Source organism: Mixophyes fleayi, chromosome 6 (genome assembly GCF_038048845.1).
Source record: "Mixophyes fleayi isolate aMixFle1 chromosome 6, aMixFle1.hap1, whole genome shotgun sequence".
NCBI lineage: Eukaryota > Metazoa > Chordata > Amphibia > Anura > Limnodynastidae > Mixophyes > Mixophyes fleayi.
In genome coordinates, this window is record NC_134407.1 from 133,340,641 (window position 1) to 133,357,375 (window position 16,735).

Consider the following 16,735-nt stretch of genomic DNA (forward strand, 5'->3'; position numbering starts at 1 on the left):
TGACACTCCTGTTTCTGTGTTAACAATGGCACTGGAGACAGGAGAGTGACAAGAACACTGTCTGCTACCACTGTTTCTGTGTTAGCAATGGCACACAGCTATGTCACTGGAGACTGATAAGAACACTGCCACTCCTCCTGTTTCTGTTTAAGCAATGACGTTGAGCAATGGTACTGACACTGGAGGCTGCCAATAACACTGCCACCCTTCCTATGTCTGTATGAGCTGTGACACAGAGCAATATCACTGGAGAGTGACAAGAACACTGACACCCCTCCTGTTTCTGTATGAGTAATGGCACAGAGAAGACTGAAGACTGATAAGAACACTGCCACTCCTCCTGTTTCTGTTTAAGCAATGACGTTGAGCAATGGTACTGACACTGGAGGCTGCCAATAACACTGCCACCACTCCTATTTCTGTGTGAGCTATGACACAGATTAATGTCACTGGAGAGTGACAAGAACACTGCCACCCCTTCTGTTTCTGTTTGAGCAATGATGCTGACCAATTGTACTGAAGAGTGCCAGGAACGATCTTACCCCTTCTGTTTCTGTCTGTGAAATGGCGCTGGATCTCCGTGGAAGGCGGTAATTATGGAATCCATAGCTTGCGAGATCTGACGATGCGCCGATGATGATTTGCCTCAATTTCAGTTTAGTGGACAAGCGAATGTACCAAGCTGGCTCGGTTTGGTTCTGGGATTGCCTAAGTGCGGGAGGGGGGCTTGGTTTTTAAAAAAAACGAGTCTGAGCATCCCTGCTAAAAATGCACTTCTTCTCTACTCTTATCAAAGGTAAGTCTAATGTTAAGAGCATTAGTATTGAATTGCCTGAAAAATTTTCTAAGGATATATCGTCCACTTGCCAGATGAAATAAATGTTGTCAATCTATTTATACCAGCAAACCAGATTTGCCCCCATGGTGGTGTTGTTACAAACATATGTATCTTCCCACCAGCCCATGAACATATTAGTAAAGCTGGGGGCGAATCTGGTTCCCATGGCCGTACCTTGCTGTTGTAAATAAAAATGGTCATTATTCATGAGTATAAATTGAATGCCGTCAATAATGACATTTTTTTCATCGACTCCCATTGTCTTTTGATTCAAAAAATATCTTATTGCCTCTACTCCTTTTTTATGGTTAATAATTGTGTAGAGTGAGCTTACATCAGCCATAATTAACATGTACGTATCTTGCCACTCTACATTACTTAATTTATTCAAAATATCCATAGTATCTTTCAAATATGATTTAATACATTTCATAAAAGATTGGAGATGATAATCCAAATAGTGGAAAAAATTTGATGTAATTCCCTGCCCACCACAATTGGTTTCCCTGAGGGGCAAGAAAAGTTTTTATGGATTTTGGAAAGGGTGTATCATACCGGAGTCGAAGGATTGGAAACAAGTAAATACTCCTTGATTCCATCTGAAATAATCCGTCTTTTACATATTTATCTAGAAATAAACTACATTTTTCAGATTTCAAACTAGATGGCTCACCTTTGAGTCTTTAATATGTCTTCACATCACTCAACTGATTCCTAATTTCCTCATGGTATTTTTCTATATCCTGAATTACCACACTGCCCCCCTTGTCTCCGGCCTTTATTACAATCTCCTTATTAGATCTTAGGTTTTTAAGGCTATCCTTTCCTTTCTCTTCAAATTTAATCAGCAGCACAGGAGTGTGGAGCAGGTAAGTTTGTGACAACAGAAGTTGACTCACTGACCACGCACAGTAAAACAGCTTGGAATTTAATGTGTTGCATAAGTTGCTCTTGTAACCCCATACACCTGTAGTGATGGATTAATGCCAAGTAAGTGCAATTGATGTACAGTAAAGCATAGACATGTAAATGCGGCACACCCCCTGGAGATACAGCCTGTTCTGAGTAGGCTTTTATGTTGTGGGTACAAGATACATGCTTATGATGATGATCATCAGTATGGATATTTAAAAGTGTAAAAATTAATTAATAAAGTTATCCCCCTTTAGCGGGCACTATTGAGTCTGGACAAAGACAAAGTTCCAATTTTGTGCCTTTAAACTGCCCAACGTCTGATGCCCCCCTTTCCTTATTACCCCACCCCACTTTCCCTTCAAATAAACACATGAGAATTCTTTGCGGGAAAAAGAGGTCACAGATTTATTTAACAATAACCTTTGCAAAGGTGGCCAGAAAAAGCAGTGCATCCATCAGCTCTAGCCATCACTCATAAATTACAACCAATAAGAGGGGGGACCCTCAATGCCCCTTGGCGCTTACAGGTCCTGAAGATCCCAAACCTTTACCCTGGCTTCTTACAGGACCCCCCATAAGGGTGGTATTGAGCATATCAGCTGTATTTTTAAAGGTGGGTAACCCCCTGGCCAACAGTTGCATTCCCACGGCCACTGACTGCAGTGCATTTCCGCCTTGCTGTGCCTCGTCTGCAATTGAAGAACATGTTAGCATACAATATAATTTATAATCTTCTCTGGCACGGGTGGGTGGGAATTCGGAAAACAAATTGTAATGCCTACCCATGTATTCCCTTATTTAAACCTCCCAAATCTTCATGCCTAACCCTACAACAACTCCCCCCCTTCCCTTTATTAGCTTTTCTTCACCCTGCTCTACCCCTGTTTCCCTTGCCATCTCTAGTCCATTCCCCATTTCCCTTCCCCTAATTCTCCCACCCCCTACCATCACCAACTTCGTGCAGGGCTGGCCCACCCTCAGCGTTCATCACACTTCGATCCTAGTCAGCCCTCTGTTTTATTAAATTGCCTAACGGCTGATGCCCCCCTTTCCTTATTACCCCATTCCCTTTTTTCTTGAAATAGAGACATGAGAATCATTTGTGGGAAAAAAAGAGGTCACAGCTTTTATTTGACAATAATCTTTTGCGAAGGTGGCCAGAAAAAGCAGTTCATCCATCAGCTTCAGCCATCACTAAAAAATCACAACCAATAAGAGGGGGACACTCAATGCCCTTGAGGAGCCAGTAACCCATAAGGGTGGTATCTAGCAAATCAGCCACACTCTCAGAAAGGGGAATCCCCCTGGCCATCACATGCGCCCCCATGGCCGCTGACTACAGTGCATTTCCGCCAACGAATAGGTCTCCCCAACCTGGAACTGCAGCCCACCACCACTAATCCCTTGCTGTGACTTTCATAACTAAAATGCCCAATATGTTCTCAACAAATATCTTGAAACCTTGATTGGATAAATGACCCGCATCTTGCCTGTACAAATGTGTTATGATAAACTGAATCTTGGTGTGTTTGATCATACTGCTGCACTTGGGCTTCTAGCGGTCCAATGAATTTAGGAATGTCCCACTACCCAAACTTGTTGTGGATACTTTCTGCACATACATGTAAAACAAAAGCTCCCAACGTTTAATACTTTTGCTCGTACATTTCTGTAATTGTGACTAAACAAAGCGAGCCTATCGTGGCTACACAGGAAAAGGTAGAGTCAAATCCAGATGAAGGTAAAAATCCTAAAAACCTCCCTGGAACAATTTGCCAATTAAGGCCTAGCTAAAAGGAAATTTAGGTAAAATCCCTTCATGCTCCCACAATCAACCATGGCAAGCAGGGGATTTCACCCTGGATCAGCTCCCACAGGAAGTGCAAGGCATTTATTAAACTGCATTACTCTTTCTGATGCACCCCTTGCAACTATTGGACATCCCAACCTTTTCATGTCTACTTTTGAGCAACCAACCTCGCAGCACCAATCCTAAAGGAGTGAGTTCCACTTTCTTTTGCAATCCTCTTCCCTTATACATCTCTTATAAATTGTTTTAAACTGCACTTTCGTTAAAGGGGTTGTGCCTTGAATAACGCTGTTTCATACATGTCATCCACTATTCTCCTCACCTTTTTAAAACATACCCAAAACTTCCTCACTCACTGGCCTCCTCGTATCTTCCTTTCCGGTCCTCGTTCTACTCCCACCCTTCAAGACCCCCTTTACCATAAAGCTTTTGGTCACCTCCTTCAACCTACCCACCCCCATTTCTGCTTATTTTCCTTCTCCGTGCTTTTCTCACATGTATGTCAAAAACATTGCTCCTGACCTTTACCCGCATTGCCCTCTGCATCCTTGTATATTTTCCAAGCCTGGAAAGCCGCCCTATGCTCATTCTCTACAACCCCTTACTATCATTAATGTGTGCTCAAATGACTGATATACCACCACGCATTGTTGTTAATCAATCGCGTCAGTTATTGGAGCTGATTGCATCACTGGTTGGAGTAAATCGCATAATTTACAGAACTCGCCCCGGGTATGATAAATCTGTATTACCTAAATTTTCCCAGTACTTTGGGGGCACTAACCCCAGTAGGGATATGACTATCCTCCAGGAGTTCTGTACCTGACCCAACCATCCTCCCTAAAGCGACCTGTTTTCCACCTAGTCTCTGAGGACTCGCCTGCTGACTTTAAATTTCATACTTTTCCCCTTTTTCCCCACCTCCCCCTCAGTAGGCAACCTAAACCCTTTGTAAAATCCCTTGTATAAATTGTTCCTGTTTCTTTATTTGGATACCAATTTAACAATTTCCCAATTTTTTCCTAAATTTATGGTGATCCTGCCTTACTTAGCTCCTCTCTTTGCTTCATGTCACCTTCCCTATGCATATACTACTTAATGGGGTGCCCCCTCCAAAATTCATGCATTGGTGTCTGAATCTACAAGCCCCTCCTCTGTTACACTGAGCATTGTTGAACCCAAAGCAATCCCTATTTGGCTGCACCCCTTGCCCTGTGACTGCATTGGATTTGTGACTCTCAATCACGTTTCAACATCTTTAAAACCCATGCTTAAAACTCTGCACCCATCTTCCTTTTTTCTAAACTCTTCATTGTATTCCCTCCAAATCTTTGACTTATTAGTTAGAAAAACGTTGTGTATCATATTCATGTATTTCAACAAATAAATGTGCTCCTCTGGCCTAGTCTGTAAATAGCATGCCCCAAACGAGTACATCCCGGTAAGCCAATTAGAATAGGACTTGTGTGCCTCCTCTGCCGCTACCCCTTTACTTTTTGCCCGATCTACTTCTTTCTTAGCCCCTTCTGTTATAGCAAATTTGTCCACATATCTACCTTTTTCTATCCTCTTCCTAATCTTCTTGCAAACCACTCTATCTATTAATGTGTCCTCACCCATGTATCTATCACTTACCCCTCCTGTCCTTTGCTCTACCTTTTCTCTGTCTGATACTCTATTCCCCATCCCCTTATCTTTTCCCTTAAACTGCTTCTTAATTAACCTTATCACTCTCCCTTTTTCTGAATCAGAATCTGAGCTATCGCTGTCACTAGAATCAGACAAGTTTACACGGTTCAGTCTTTCATGCTCACCCATATTCCCGTTGTCTTCTTGGCCCCCATTTCTGGCAAGTCCATTCCAGCTTGGACCCAGCGTTTGATTTTACTCTTCCCTTCTCAGCATAACTGCAGCCACTGTTTGTTGATCATCCTCCCTGCTTGTGGTTACCTCACAACCTGAAATTGATGACATGTTATTACAGTATGCACCACACATGTTTGTATTATTTTGCTGCCTTCCTTGCCCTTACCCCATATTCGGTGCTGCCCTCCACTGTTGGGAGCCATTAAATCCACTGTCAACACTCCCCTGCTGACTGACTTGGCCCTGCCTCAGGCCCGACGAACCTAATGTGATATTTGCACTGTCTGAGCGTGGCTGATGACAATTTGTACAGTTGAACTGACTCCTACATTGCTGCCTGGACATGCAAATGGTCTGCTGGCAAAATGAAATACCCCAGAATCAACTTCCTGACTGCTGGTGCCCTGTATGGTGCTGCCCTGTGCAAGGGTTAACATTTTCCTGTCCTTGGTATGCTACATTGACATAACCATTACCCTCTGCTGTCTCTAAAGCTCCTCTGACCTCAGCCTGTTGTCTCAAATTCTGACTCGAATTAAACAGTGATGGTAAGTATCCCGAGCAATTGTCTGCTGCATACCCCCACATCTCTAGACTCATTATGTATATTTAGCAGCCCAATGGCTGATGCCAGGGGGCTCACCGCTCCTCTGTTGCTTGAACTGCATGCCCCCAATGATGTACGACCACGCCCCCAATTGTACGAGCACTCCCAGTGTTGCGCCGCTGCAACATGTGCCTGTACAATGTACCATGCTAAACTATAAGGGGGGCCCCCATGAAGTTGCTGTACCAGGGCCCTGAATTTCTCTTGGCAGCCGTGGGGAGGGTGAGGGGAATGTTGACAAGTGTGGAGGGGGGAGGGGGGAGACACAGGGCCACCTTAACAACAGCATGGGTCCCCAGGCACAGCAGTGCACCGGGGCCCTAATATATAAATATATAAGTAGAAAAAAAAAAAAAGGATATATATACACATATATATATATATATATATATATATATATATGTGTATACCCAACTTAAACGATCCATACAATTTCAATTATAAAAGTAAAGTCTTTTTTTTTTTTATCAAATCCCCCTCTTAACTTACCTTTCAATCGCGATAAGTTGAATCCTCTTCTGTACTTCGTCGCTGTGCTCCTCCATGCTGTGCTCGCAGTGAAAGTCTGGCGTGATGATGTCAGCACGCCCGACATTTAATGCGAGTGCATCATGGAAGAGAGGACCAGGGAGTGAGCCGGATGGTCACCTGACCTGAACGGTCAGGTGACCGCAAAAGGTAAGTTTCTTTTTTTTTTTTTTTTCTTCTTTACAGGATTTTTTACAGCAGCAGACCTGCCAGGGCCCCCTTTCCACCTGGGCCCCCGGGCACCTGCCCATCGTGCCCAATGGGAAAGACGGCCCTGGGGAGACAATGGGAGCCACTACCCAGTGGTGATGGGTGGAGAGAATGGGGGGACTCTGAGGAAAAAAAAGGCGAATCAGGTGGAGGGGACCTAATAATACGGTGCTGGGAGGGGGTTGGTTATGGGTGGAGACTACCAGAAAAAAGATTTTACGGAGGGACTGTTGGAGAAATGGAGGGAGATTGTGGTGAATGGAGTTGGGAAGATAGAGGGGATGGCGTAATTGAGTGTGAGTGGTAGGAAAGCATTTGTGCACTTCCAGTCACATGGTTCGGGATGAAGCTAGAAGGAAGGAGATGCAATTGGGGATAAGCGCTGCAGATCTGAAGGGGTGGGGGAGGCATTACCAATGGGGCCTGAGGGGAGAGGAGTCGAAGGGGATCGAGTGTGACGATGGGTGGTGGGAGAGTGGCCCGTGAAGTTGGAGAAAGTAGAGCTCTGGACAGATGTGATGCTGAACACAACGGAGAGCTGCAGGCGTGGGGATGGGAGCTATGGGGCCTCAGAACTGTAAAGGGGGCAAGGAGGGGGAGATGTGGCCAGCAGTGGGGTGCTGAGGGGAACAGCGCATTTGTGGGAGTGGGGCATGATGAGCGCAGAAGGCACAGGGAGGATGGAGCAAAAGAGGAGGGGAATGGGGGAAGAAACAAAGAAATATAAATGGTTCAGAGGGAGTATGAAGTATTGGAGTATGAAGCAGAGGGTAAGGGGAACGTACATGGCGGTGCTTAGCAGCGCTATGATAAAGGGGAGAGGGTGAGGGAGAAAGCAATGGAAATGTATGACATTAAAGGTTGAGAAAATAGTATAATGGAAGACAGCACAGGCTAACACAAGGAAAGAACCAGAATGGAAACAAGTGTCCAATGATCCAGCATGCCTCTTCCAAGTCTCCAGCGATGCCTCTGCCCAGATCTTCCAGTTGCTCCCTGGTGAAATTCTGAAAACAAATTGTAATGTCTACCCATGTGTTTCCTTATTTAAATCTCCCATCACCAACTACGTGCAGGCTGGCTCAGCCTCAACGTTTATCATAATTCACTCCTAGTCAGACCTCTGTTTTCTTTTTTGTCAGAGGTGCAGGTAAATCACACACAGCAGCAAGCACCAAATATACAAGAACACATCAAACTAACCCTTAGGTGAGGATACGAGTCTGGCAGTTCAGTCTTAATTAGCAGCATTAGGCCTGGCAGAGAATTTACAGACCTTCAAAACAGGAACACTCTTTACTCCTGATAGATCAATGTCAGACATGGCTGTCATGCCTTATACAAAACATAACCCTGTCCAATTATGTGATGGAAGGGATGGAGCTACCAGACCCGTTCCTTAAATGTAGCAGATCTACACCCTGACACACCCCTTCAAAATCACCCCAAATTCCAGTGCTCGTAGCCTGAGCTGGTTAAATCTAAAGGGAAGAAAAACTGCACTGATCCTTCTAGCAAAGATTACAACCAACCCTAGGCTATGCCAGGCTTCTATAAACAGGGAAACACATAGTTCGTTGAGATCAGGGCTGAATTTCATAGGTCAATTTGGCCGCAAAAAAAAATCATTGGCTCTTCCCAACCTTGCTGGTGCCATTTGGAGGTTGGGGTAATATGTAAAACAGCAAAAAAAAAATATAAATAAGTGGCACTACAAGTGCCAGCATGCTCTGGCAGCAGAAACTGCTTGGGATGCTGCCACTTGTAAAACTACAAGTTACAGCATACCCATGACTACCAAAGCATACTGCCAATATGCCCTGGCAGCCAGGATCCGCTTGGACATGTAGCGCTGCATAGTAAAGTACAAATTAACAAAGGCACTGACATTGTGTAAAAATTCCAAAAAAATGCTCATCCATTCCCTAGTTGGCATCTTTATTCCTCTGCTAAATTCTTAGGAATGTTCTGTCTTATTTTATCCTCCTTCTTTTCTTCTTTCTTCCATTAATCCATTGGTTAAAAAATACAAATCATAGTATGATACAGTACTTGCTCTGCAAGGACCGTGATGTGAATGACCAGACAGGGAACTGTCTGCAAGTGTCCAATCAGTGTGAATATGCCACTCATGGGGTATGAATGAATATACCCACATGGGGTATGAATGAATTTCAGTGTAGCAAATAAGTTCATAGACATATTTTATGAATTAACATCAATAATACAATGACAAATATTTTCTATATTTGCTAGTAGTGTCGGGTCCCAATGAGAGTGAATAGGTGGCGGCTCAGATTGCGGATAACTGCATGGTGTCTGACACTACTAGCCCACCGGAACAGGAGGCTTGCTGAAGGTAGGGTCTAATTTGTCCATGGGACCCAGTGCTTGCGCCAGATGTGTCTCTATGTTCATCTGATCCCCTCTGTATAGAGCTTTGGCAAGTAGAGGGACAGGAAACGTGGGATATATTTAATATATTTATGTTTACCCGCTCACTCTCTTGTCTCTCCTAGAACCATGTCCCCAGACACTAGAAAAGGCATGTCAAATATAAAATGAATATATAGGAATCAGATATGAGAGTCAATAACCATCCAAATAGGTATTAAGAATCTTGTGACTTCTGCCTCCTACTTTCGACAAGATAAGTGTCCCAGGCAGGCTGAAAAATTATTATAAGCACCCAAGACCGATCTCTTGTTACAGGAAGTAAAAAGCACCTTGAAGTTTTGCATGCAATGTAATCCTCAGATTATGTAATTCCATTCTGTGGAATTCTTTCCCTCATACAGTAAATTTCCCCTACAAATCTTGAAGCATTACACTTTTTGTAGGCAAGATTATCAAGTCTCCGAAACACTTTTTTATCCTCTCTATTCTACGTTAATACCACCCTCTACACAGTTGACTCAAAGCTTGCTTTTATTTTCTTTCTATGCTCAAAACAACCTTCAGACCCGCAGAAGAACTTTGCTGTGTGCCTGGATCCTACAGCCCTACTAAGCACTTCTTTTTCCATTGCAATGTGGCTGTACCAACATGCAATGTGGCACTTAACCTCATATATCATACTCCTGTTTTCCTATAGATTGTGAGCTTGCAAGCAGGTCCGTCTTACCTATTTAAATGTTTGTTAATATCCAAACTTTTTTTATTACTTATCTTTTTTCAATTGTACAGCTCTGTGGAGTATGCTTGCACTATATAAATAAATGTTAACATTATTATTTTTATTATTATTATTATTAATAATAATAATAACAATAATAATAATAGTAAAAATAATTATTTCTTATGCATTTGTGACCAATGAACAAATAACATCTTGACAAAGTAAAAGTTTAAAAAAACATAGCATTGCTGTTGTATATGCCCACCTCTTCTGAGCTATAGCTAAATATGTGACCACCCACCCCCCAAACATAACATGATCACTCGTTATAGCAATGTTATTGTATTGTCTTTTACAAAATTGAGTTCAATAATTTTGTATTTATAAAGCTTACAGAATAACAACAGATACTGAGAATGACATCCAATATTCAATATATAGAGCAGTAAAGTTGTTTGTACCATTGAGCAATAAAAAATAATTACAAAAATATCATATATGCCAACTGTCCCTTATTTCCACGGACAGGCGCAGGTTTTAAACATTGGTCCCTGGAAATGTCCTTTTTATTCATTACTATTTTGACCCTCTGGGGTCAAAATAAATAATTTACAAAGTCTAAACTTTAATAGAAAGCAGTATAATGATTGATTACCACAGCAAATTGATTCACCTTAACTTGTCATGTAAAATATTTCAGGGATTTTTATTAGAAACTGTAATATCACCCCTTTCCCTAGCACTCTGAAAGGGGTGGTGAAATGTTGTATTTCTTTTGCTCTCTTTAGTGCCTGTGCAAGTCAAAACACAGACTCCAAGGCACTCTAAGCTAGTTTAGAAGAATATGTATGTCATATAAAAGGTGCATCAATAGGTAAGTACAAATGTAAACAAAGAGTTTTATGCACTCCCTCTGGCATGACCAGAGCTTCCCCATGCTCTGGATCTTCTATGGGTCACAATTACTTCACCACAGCTTCAGGAATGAATTGTTCCTCTAGAACTGCTGGATTTTTCCTGCTGGTGCCTATAGGAACTCTTCTCCAAAACCTGTCTCCTTTGGGGAATGAACCTCCACAACAAACCCCCACTCTTTGTCAGACTCAGAGGAGCACTGAGGTGTTGACCTCCCAACCTTCCATGTTCTCCTACTTCTCTCAGACTCTGGAGGTTATTACCGAATAACTTTTTTTTGGCCCCTTCTGGACTGAATTGATAAGAAGGAATTACATTCAACTTCTACAGTCCCGCACAGGGATCATCTCTCCACCTGTTGGCAATTTATGTTTCCCAGGTGTGCCTAGGTGGTGGTTGAGCACTCTGTCTCCTGTCTGGAGTATGTGCTCCCTCACTTGCCAGTCATAATGAGCCTTGTTCCTCTCCCCCAACTTCCTTGCTGACTGCTCAGCCTGTCTATATGCCTCCTTTAACTCCTCCTTCAGGCTGGTTATGTATTTTAACCTCCAGGGCCTAGGAGTATCTTTTGTCAAGACCCCAAAACAGATATTTATGGGTAATCTTGCCTCTCTGCCGAACATCAGAGCATAAGGGGAAAACTCTGTGGTCTTCATGCAATTGTAAGCATGCACCAAATGCTCCATTGTGCCCTATTACTAGGGTTCAAGGTGTCCAACATATTGAGAAACGTTCAGTTAAATCTCTCCGGTTGTGAATCCCCATGTGGATGGAAAGGGGTCGTCCTTGATTTCTTGATCCCGTAGATCTCACGCAACTCCTTGATGAAGCAGCACTCGAAGTCTCGACCTTGGTCAGAGTGGATGCGTGCTGGTAGTAAGTATTGCAGGAAGAACCTCTCCTCAAAGCTGGATTAAGGCTCTGGGGGGCCCGGGGCACTTTAGACAGGGGGGCCCCTAAAGTGTACTATGGCTATAATTTTAGACAAATACACAGACAATACTTTGTGCACTACTGGTAGGTGCAGGCAGCTCCCCCTTCATGAGTAGAGCAGTGTGAAGTGGGACATTCCTCCCAACTGTCCCTGTAGTCGGGACAAAGTCCTGACTGAGTGGGTCAGTCCCCAAACTCAGGACTGCCCCACCAGAATCAGGACAGTTGGCAGAATGTCCTGCTCTCTCCTACCTGTTCTTCCCGCTTTCAATACTTGTTGCTGCCGCTTGGGTCCTAAGCTCAGTTGTGCTTATCTGGATCCTGGAATTTTGGTTCCCTATTTGGAAATAGAATAGGTACATGACATATAGAAATATCAGCAATGAGTGAACACAATAGGCATCCCTGCCTCTATGCAGTCCGACATTAAATCAAAACAATTCATGTTTTATTATTAGTGCCCCTTTCCTGTAACCAGCCCGACTGTAAAATAATTTTATTCATCTTTAATAAAAAGACACATTTTCCCCAAACAACCCCAACATTAAATTAATAGTAATCACATTTATTAAATAAACCAATTTCCTACCATACATTAAATAACTTGCATTCACTTTTGAGAAATAGCAATCCTTTTTCCAAAACTCTGCCACACATTTAATTAATTGCGCCCCAAACCACCCCAACATTAAATTAATCATCCCAACCTACATTGATAAGTCTGCACCAACCCCACTATTAAATTAAATTGCCCCACCATCACCCCACAAACAAAATAACACCCATTAATTAGCCACTACCTACCTCACACAGTACATTGCCATAAGCCCCTTGTGCCCTCACACACACACTGCCACAAGCCCCCTGTGCCCTCACACGTTATACTGCCACAAGCCCCCTGCTGCCCTCACACACATTAGACTGCCACAAGCCCAGGGCCATCTTTCCGACTGGGCATGACGGGCAGGTGCCCGGGGGCCCAGCGGGAAAGGGGGCCCAACACAGCAAGACAGGACTGCTGTGAAAAAAACAAAAACGTACCTTTTGCGGTCACCTGACCGTTCAGATCAGGTGGCCAGGTGACGATCCGGCTCCCTCCTTGGTCCCCTCTTCCGTGCTGTGCTCGCAGTGAATGTCGGGCGTGATGTCACGCCCGACACAGCACGGAGGAGCACAGAACAGAGAGACTCAGTAAAGGAAAAAAGAAGAGAAGGGGATCGGACTTAAGGGGGCCCATATATATATACAGGTTTAAAAATGGTATGAATTAGTTTTTTAGATCCGTAGATTCCTAGGAATATCTCCCAACTCTGCAACTCCGTTCTGTACAAGATCTTCGTCTCTCATCCACCCTCATTACATCCTCCCATTCCTGGTTACAGGACTTTTTTCGGGCTGCACCCACTTTATGGAATTCTCTCCCTTGCACAATAAGACTCACCTCTGGTTTACAAACTTTCAAGCTTTCTCTGAAAACCCACCTCTTCAGACAAGCTTATAATATTCTTCAACCACCCTCTTAACCTCACTACCTTAGCCTATTACCACCTGTTACACAATTTCACACAAGACAACTACCCCCTGACCAACATTGTTGTGTGACAGGATCATTTAGCTTAGGAGTCACTTTTACCTTTACAGCCTGGCTGGGCCGAAATGCAAAATGTAGACTTAGCCTCATATATCAAACTTCCATTGTCCCTTAGATTGTAAGCTTGTGAGCGGGGCCTTCTCACCTCTTTGCCTGTTTTACCCAGTTTGTTTATTAGTTTACTATGTTTGTTACCAATTGTAAAGTGCTACAGAATATGTTGGTGCTATATAAATAAATGATGATGATGATGAAGCTGTAAAAACACAAAAGGGTAGATTTATCTAACCTTTGAAAAAGGCAAAGTGGAGGTGTTGCCCATAGTAACCAATCAGATATTAGCTATCACTCTCTAGAATGCACTAGATGAATGATAGCTAGAATCTGATTGGTTGCTACGGGCAACACCTCCACTTTGCCTGTTAGGAAGGTTTGATAAATCTATCTCATAAGCTAGTAAAATTGTGACCAGATAACTGTGGACTTCATATTGAGACGTGACTTTGCATTGTTTACATCTAGTCCCAACACAGATAACATAGCATATTTATTTCAAGTTGAGATTGCAGATGAAGTCATTTTTTTCTGTAAAAAATGTAATACAATAGTCGTGGGTTGCACTGTCACGCACAGAGATTTTAGCTGAAGGCAAGTTATATAATGAGGTCCCCTAGAACAAACCTATACAAAGAGAACAGGTGAGGGCTATGCAGTACATATATCCTAGAAGCACCAAAAATTAGAGAGGAACAGAGGACAGGAGCCTTCAAGTAAAGGGGCAGAATAAAATAATAAAGAAATAAGTAGAAGAAAAATATTTCTAAAACATCAAAATATGCTTGCTTTAGGATGTTACCTAGCTTTACTCCGTGCTGCTCAGACAGGAAGTGAAATGAACACTTCCTGTCTGAGGCCAATCAGCAAGAGTGGCTGCCTGTTGCTGCCACTGACCACCAATGACGTTTTTATTATCTTTCTTTTTCACCCCTCCCCCGCTCGCGGCACCCGCGCGCGGGGGGGGCGGGTATGACGCGAGCGGGGGAGGGGGGGGGGTGAAAAAGAAAGATAATAAAAACGTGCAGCAGCTTCCTTGGCGGTGGGGGGCCCTCAGAGAGAGGGGGGGCCCGGGGCACATGCCCCCTGTGCCCCCCCCTTAATCCGGCTATGCCTCTCCTACAATAGCCCTCTGGTGTTTAGTGATGTAGGCTTGGGCATAACGAATGTAAGGGTTAGTCACCACGATGTTGCTAATGTTCCCTTCAACTGGTTTGATGGAGAGGAAATCAATGCAAACTAGCTCTAGTGGCCCATTACTAGCAATATTTACAAGGGGAGTAGATCTGATAGGCAGAGTCTTTCTCAATACACACATGCCAAAGGTCTTGCAATATCTTTTGATGTCTGCCTCAATCCTCATCCAGTAGAACCTGTCTCCAATGAGCTCGGCAGTCTTCTCCACACCTAGATGACCATGTTTGTCGTACATCATCATCATCAGTTATTTATATAGAGCCACTAATTCCGCAGCGCTGTACAGAGAACTCATTTACATCAGTTCCTGCCCCATTGGAGCTTACATTCTAAATTCCCTAACATACATGCATACACACACACAGACAGAGAGACTAGGGTCAATTTTGATAGCAGCCAATTAACATACCAGTATGTTTTTGGAGTGTGGGAGGAAACCGAAGCACTCGGAGGAAACCCACGCAAACACAGGGAAAACATACAAACTCCATACAGATAAGACCATGGTCGAGTATCGAACTCATGACCCCAGTGCTGTGAGGCAGAAGTGCTAACCACTAGGCCACTGTGCTTAGGTGCTATAGCCCAATACATTTTTCAAAAAAACAACTGCACTCAGGTCCTTCCATTATTTCCTTGGGACTCTAGATATAATAGCCCCCTCCTCACCAGAATTTCCTATGTCATAACAACAAAGCCGTCTCGTCACCCTTCAATCCGCTGTACTTTACGACCCACCCCACTGGTCCATTGACTGGATCCTTCTGTTGACCTACCTTCAGCTCGGCAAAACTTAGCTGTTGGAGGTCTCCCATCTCAACTGATGCTCTCCCTCACAGGGAGAATGGTCACTTGCTCTTCATGGCACATCCCTCTTCGACCCAATCTTCCTACTTTCCTCCACATGGCCTCCCTAGCACTCTTGACAGAGTATCTGCAGCCACATTGGTGTTCCCAGAATCCAGAATGGTATTTGATAGAATTGTAAATCATTAATGCTGCTAGCAGGTGATGGCATCAAGCTTCACCATAGTCTGCACATAGGTCAAAGGACTGACCTCAAAAGTAACATTGTAGAAGTAGGCATGCAGCTTATCCACTGTAGCCCACATGAGCACAAGAAACTTCAATCTGTGGACTGGATAGTTCTTCACGCTAGGGGACAAACTTCAGCTAACATAAGACACCAGGCAAAGTTTCCTATCATGCTCCTAGTACAACAGTCCCCTGAGTCCTTTGAATGAAGCATCAATGTGAAGAACATACAGTAGGGTGGGATCAGCATAGGTCAGTATAGGTCAGTATTGGAGCCTGTAAAGCACCTCTTCAGCTTCTTGATAGCTTCCTTAGAGGCCAATGTTCACCTCTCTACAAATTCTTGCTTTACCTTATGAAAAGGCGTCTCTCTCTTCTTCTGGGAGTTACCCCCTCAGTGGTGGGTAACCTTGCGTCAAGTCAGTCAAAGGCTTGATGAGATTACAGTATCCAGGCACAAACCTCCGATAGTACTCACAGAAACCTAGAAAAGACTAGGGGCTAGATTTACTAAGCTGCGGGTTTGCCTATAGCAACCAATCAGATTCTAGCTGTAGAATGTACTAAATAAATGACAGCTAGATTCTGATTGGTTGCTATAGGCAACACCTCCACATTTTCAAACCCACAGTTTAGTAAATCGAGCCCTAGATCTCCTACAACTTTGTGGGTTGAGGCCACAGTAGCACGGCTTCCACTTTAGCTGGAACTGTGGCTTCTTCCTATTAGCAGACCACGTGCCCTACATATTTTACAATGGTCTGCCATAGGTGACATTTATCCATGAAGAGGTTCAAGCCATGTTCCAATAGCCAATCCAGAACCTTGAACAGCTTCTTGTTTTGCTCTTGAAGGGTTCACCCAAAGACTATCAGGTCATCCAAGTAGACTTTGACCTTTTTGAATTCTTGTCTCCCACTACCCGATCCATGCACCTCTGGAACGTGGGTGGGGCCCCAGTTTTCCTTGGGTATTCTCTTGAACTGGTAGAAACCCAGTGGGCAGATAGATACAGTCTTCTCTGCATCCTTAGGGTTCATGGGTTTCTGGAACTACCCACTCTTGAGGTCCAACACAGAGAACCATCTGCTTCCTGATGGGCAGTGCAAGGCTTCATC